This window comes from Sapajus apella, unplaced genomic scaffold (genome assembly GCF_009761245.1).
Source record: "Sapajus apella isolate SASKATOON/1434 unplaced genomic scaffold, GSC_monkey_1.0 scaffold3848, whole genome shotgun sequence".
Classification (NCBI taxonomy): domain Eukaryota; kingdom Metazoa; phylum Chordata; class Mammalia; order Primates; family Cebidae; genus Sapajus; species Sapajus apella.
The window spans coordinates 502-6,478 of record NW_022440774.1 but is presented as its reverse complement, the minus strand read 5'-3'; the positions used below and the strand labels follow the sequence as shown (position 1 = coordinate 6,478).

At 46.8% G+C, this 5,977-nt stretch overlaps 1 pseudogene; it reads left to right on the top strand.

The window, feature by feature from the left end:
* Nucleotides 1-1,982: 1,982 nt before the first annotated feature.
* On the top strand, nt 1,983-5,476 carry LOC116547622 (annotated as a pseudogene).
* The last annotated feature ends 501 nt before the right edge of the window (nt 5,477-5,977 follow it).

Genomic DNA, 5,977 nt, shown 5'->3' with positions numbered 1-5,977 from the left:
TCTCTACAAAAAACAAAAGTTAGCCAGGCACAACTGTGATCAGGCTGGTCCCAGCTACTCAGGAGGCTGAGGCAGGAAAATTACTTGAATCTGGGAGGCTGAGGTTGCAGTGAGCTGAGATTATGCCACTGCACTCCAGCCTGGGCAATAGAGTGAGACATCTTCTCTAAACAAAAACAAAAGATATTAATGTAATCAATCAACAATGACATCTTGAAATCGAGAACCCTTCCTTACTGTTCACTCAGCAGTTATTTATTTTTATTTATTTAATTTGAGACAGTCTTGCTCTGTCACCCAAGCTGGAGTGCAGTGCTGACATCTCGGCTCTGCCTCCCGGGTTCAAGTGATTCTCTTGCCTCAGCCTCCTGAGTAGCTGGGATTACAGGTGCACACTACTACACCTACCTAATTTTTGTTTTTTTAATAGAGACGGTTGATCTCAACCGCCTGACCTCATGTAGACCAGGTTGACCTCAAACTCCTGACCTCAAGTGAACCACCTGCCTCAGCTTCCCAAAGTGCTAGGATTATAGGCTGAGCAGTTCTTTTCAATACAAAGACTATGTAACTATGTTACCAAAGGTTAAAGATTTGATAGCGGGTTGACTTGAGGAGTTTTTGTCAGGCCAGCCCCTTTGTGGGCTAGCATGTTTTGTGCCGGCACTCTCCACACAGACATTTAATATGGCCTTGTCTGAAATTCTGACTTGACTCTGTGTTTTCAGACTGACCTAACTGATTGAATTTAGCAGCAATGTTTCTAGATATCTGCACTGACTAGACCATTCCAGCCATCATCCCTTTGGTTTCTCCTAGATCATACAAATGACAGTGAGTGGTGAACCCTTTTACAGAAACCAGGCTTTTTCCTGACTATTTCTAAGCTTTCAGGCCATAGCTGTGATAAATTGACTCCCAAGTGGACGCCATTATGCCACAGTGATAAAGGGGTCAAGGCCTTGGTTCCAAGGCCAGCTTGTCACTTGTGTGGCCTGTCTGAGCTCTTGGGATTATTGGGAGGAACAAAGATTTGGGAACAGCCATTCCATTCCCTCCTGGAGTCTTACCCTCCATGTCCCTACCGAGACTTGGGGTGCGCCTGCAGTCCCAGGATTTTGGGAGGTGGAGGCGGGAGGATCATTTCAGCCCAGGAGTTCGAAAACAACCCGAGCAACATAGCAAAACCCAGTCTTAGAAATAAAAAAAAAAAATTTTAATTGGTTGGGTGTGGTGGCATGTGCCTGTAGTGCCAGATACTTGGGAGGCTGAGGCAGGAGGATCGCTTGAGCCCAGAAGCTGGAGACTGCAGTGAGCCAAGATTACACCACTGCACTCCAGCTTGGGCAACAGAGTGAGATCCTGTCTCTAAAAGAAATAGAGATGGCCGGGTGCGGTGGCTCACTCCTGTAATCCCAACACTTTGGGAGGCCGAGGTGGATGGATCACCTAGGTCACCTGAGGTCGGGAGTTCAAGACCAACCTGACCAACATGGAGAAACCCTGTCTCTATTAATACAAAATTAGCCAGGTATGGTGGCAGGTGCTTGTAATCCCAGTTACTCTGGAGGCTGAGGCAGGAGAATCACTTGAACCTGTGAGACAGAGGTTGCGGTGAGCCAAGATCATGCCATTGCACTCCAGCATGGGCAACAAGAGTGAAACTCCATCTCAAAGTAAAACAAAACAAAGCTTTCAGAAATCTTAGGTCAGGCTTAGTGGCTAACACCTGCCAGCACTTTGGGAGGCTGAGGAGGGGCGATCACTTGAGCTCAGGCATTCGAGATCAGCCTGGGCAACGTAGGGAAACGCCGTCTCTACAAACTAGAGCAAGACAGTGAGGTCGTAACCACCCCAGTGATCTCATGGTGCCCACGACCTATACTGCATCACGCCAGGTTCCAGGACACCTCTCAGGGTGCTTTTTTTGGTTTCCATTTCTGCCTTTCAGCAAAGACCTTTATTTGCTCTCATTTTCACAGAGTGGAAAAGCTGTTTTAGCCCTTTCTGACAGAATCTTCTACATCACTGAATACAGCCCAATCGAAGGGGTGAGGTGAGCCCTGACAAATCTGTGTCCCAGACAGTGCCCAACCGGCTGAGCAGGAGGCTCATGCCTCTAATCCCAGTGCTCTGGGAGGCCAAAGCAGGAAGATCATTTGAGCCCTGGGCAATATAGGGAGACCCCACCTCAACTAAAATAAAACATTAGTCAAGTCTGTTGGCATGTGTCTGTAGTCTCAGTTACACGGGATACTGAAGCAGGAGGATCACTTGAGGCCAGGAGTTGGAGGCTGCAGTGAGCTATGATTATGCCACTGCGCTCCAGCCTGGGTGACAGAGTGAGACCCTTTCTCAAAAAAAAATTTTTTTTAAAGACTGCCTAACCATCACCCACCTCCTACTTTTGTTGCTGTCCCCATTCCAAAAGTGTACTGTAGCCTCATTATTGGTGCTGCTGCTCTTTTTTATTTTTTTGAGACAGAGTCACCAGGCTGGAGTACAGTGCCGTGATCTCGGTTCACTGCAACCTCTGCCTCCTGGGTTTACCTGATTCTCCTGCCTCAGCCTCCCAAGTAGCTGGGATTACAGGCATGTTTGCCAGGCTGGTCTCGAACTCCTGACCTCAAGTGATCTGCCCGCCTTGGCCTCCCAGGTGCTGACATTACATCCGTGAGCCACCACACCTAGCCTACTGCTCTTCTTTTCCTTTTAGGATCCTGGAATTTGAGAGCCTACATGTTACCAGCAACAACAAAGGCACGGGCTGTAAATCTGAGCTATGGGACTGTGGTGGCGATGCTAAGCATATTTCCTTTAAAGAAAGGATTTTTAATGGCTTAAAAATCAGCTACCTAAGCCGGGTGTGGTGGCTCATGCCTGTAATCCCAACACTTTGGGAGGCTGACACAGGTCCTCACCAGAGGTCAAGAGATCGAGACCAGCCCGGCCAATGTGGCAAAACCCCGTCTCTACTAAAAATACAAAAAATTAGCCAGGTGTGGTGGCAGGCGCCTGTCATCCCAGCTACCTGGGAGGCTGAAGCAGGAGACTTGCCTGAACCGGGGAGGCGGAGATTGCAGTGAGCTGAGACTGCACCATTGCATTCCAGCCTGGGCAGCAGAGTAAGGCTGTCTCAAAAATAAATAAATAAAAACAACTCAGCTGCCCACCAGGCACCATGGCGTTGGGCCTAGCATGTTTCCTGGCACATGTGAGGAGGCTGATAAGTTATCTGCTGACATGCACTGGTTTACACACTTTAGTGATCAGGTTATGATGCAGTTAGAAGTCATCAACCTTGGCCAGGTGTGGTGGCTCATGCCTATAATCCCAGCACTTTGGGAAGCCGAGGTAGGCAGATCACCTAAAGTCAGGAGTTCAAGACCAGCCTGGCCAACATGATGAAACCTTGTCTTTAAAAAAAAAAAAAATAGAGGTCAGGTGCCCTCACCCCTGTAATTTAGTACTTTGGGAGGAAGAGGCAGGGTGGACGAGACGAGGTAGTTGACTAGTCTGGCCAACGTGGCAAAACCCTGTCTCTACTAAAAATACAAAAATTAACCCAATGTGGTGGTGTGCACCTATAATCCCAGCTACTCAGGAGGCTGAGGCAGGAGAATCACTTGAACCCAGGAGGCGGAGGCTGCAGTGAGCCAAGATTGTGCTACTGCACTCCAGCCTGGGTCACAGGGCCAGAGTCTATCTCAAAAACTAAAATATTTTTAAAAAATGAAATCAACTTTTACAAAACATAAAATCGACCTGATGTGGTGCACACCTGTAGTCCTAGCTACTCAGGAGTCTGAGGCAAAAGCAACACTTGAACCCACATTGGAGGCTGCAGTAAGCTATGATCCCACAGCTGCACTTCAGCCTGGGAGACAGAGCAAGACCCTGTCTCTTTAAAAAAAAAAAAGGAAGTCATCGACCAACTTTTAATACTAAGATAGTCTTTATAAATTCCACAGTTAGTCACCAGAACAATCTAACATTCCCTCTTGTTCCTTTTCTTCCTTGCGGGTTCAAGTCCTGCTGGCCAGCCCTGATGAAGGATGCTCATTAGGTGGCGATTGTCTTCAGTGCTGACATGCCAAGCCACCGGAAGGAAATGGAAATGTGGTACTCCTGCTTAGTCCAGCAGCAGTCCTTATGGGACACACAGTGTATGCTAATTGCACACCACAAACCAGGATCTGGAGATGTTAAAGGAAGCCTGTCTTTGTGTAAGGAAACTGCAATTTCTCTTCCTCTTTTGTCTTGAGCATTTTGGACACCTACATATTGCCCCATGCCCTAGAAACCAGCAGCTTTGTCCAGTTACCGAGCACCTACTATGCCCTAGGCAATTATTGCCCTCTCCATGTGAGTCAGAATTGCCAGATTTGGCTGGGGGCAGTGGCTCATGCCTGTAATCACAGCATTTTAGGAGACTGAGGCAGGTGGATCACCTGAGGTCAGGAGTTAGAGACCAGCCTGGCCAACATGGTGAAACCTTGTCTCTACAAAGATACGGCAGGTGCCTGTAGTCCCAGCTACTCGGGAGACTAAGGCAGGAGAATTGATTGAATCCGGGAAGCAGAGACTGCAGTAAGCCGAGATCTCACCACTACACTCCAGCCTGGGTGACAGGACGAGACACCATCTTAAAAAAAAAAAAAAAAAAAGGCTATTATCCCAACACTTTAGGAGGCTGAGGTAGGCAGATCACTTGGGGTCAGGAGAATCACTTGTACCCGGGAGGTGGAGGCTGCACTCCAGCCTGGGCAACAAGTGTGAAACTGTCTAAAAAAAAAAAAAGCAGACTACAGAGTGGGAAAATCCTGCTTGTAGCTATTCTTGGGTACAGCTTTGTGAGGGGGGGTACTCTTTCCTGAAAAAACTTGTCTGGAGAAAAACCTCCAATTCACATATGACACACATATCCCAGAGGTGACACAGTAATCTTGAAAAACAACTCCGAAAATATTCAGAAGCAAAACGACATAAGACAGAATCTATTCCTTTCTGGTTTAAGAACAGAGTACCTGGAAAGTTGTTTGTAAAGTTTTCATCCTGTCACTAGGTGGCAGTGTAGCAAACCCTTTCCTTGTTCACTGGTGTCAAGGAAGAAAACTTGATTTGTGAACTTCAAAAGTTAAACAAATTTCTTGTAGAAGTTTTACTGGGACCTGAAAGGACCCCTCATTGAAACTGCTTGCCTAATTAATCTGGTTTTCATTTTCAAGCACCACCCCTGAACAAACTGAAGCTGGTGCACTTGAACCTGGAAGATGACGCTGAGGAGACCCAGATGGAATTCATAAATTATTTAAAAGGCATAATCAACTCTATGTCTGAGAGCAGAGACAGGGAGATGTCAATTATGACCCAGCCAGCCTCCACCTGGCACTGCCACAGCCCCAGTGAAATCAGCGTCTTTCTCAATGCAGATCTGAAATCGCATCCAGCTACTCATGGTTTCTTCTCCCTGTGACAGCAGAGGAAATCTTCCTACCTACAGGAAGGCACCAGTCATGCAGGGTGTTCACTCAGACCATCTATGCTCTGTCCTGAGTTCAGTTGAGAAAATCCCATCATTGGATTCGGATTTCCTAGCCCCAGAACTTCCCAAAGAGCTATGAAATGGTGGGATTTACCACCTTCAGGTGTGTCCCGTTATACAGTTTGTGGAATTGTAACAACCATCGTAGCCCAATGATACAACGGTAGTTTCATCATGTGTATTGGCTTGAATGTGATTTTCATTCCTTGATTCACTCAACAAATATCGATTGTTTGAGCACCCACTGTGTGTGCACCGCTGTTCTAGCTGCTGACCATAGACTGCAGAATGAAAAAGACAGAAATCCCCACCCTTGTGGAATTCTCATTCCATTTTCCTAAATATTAGGTTGGCGCAAAACTAATTACAGTTTATGCCATTTTAAATTTTTAATGGCAAAAACTGCAATTACTTTTGCACCAACCTAATAGG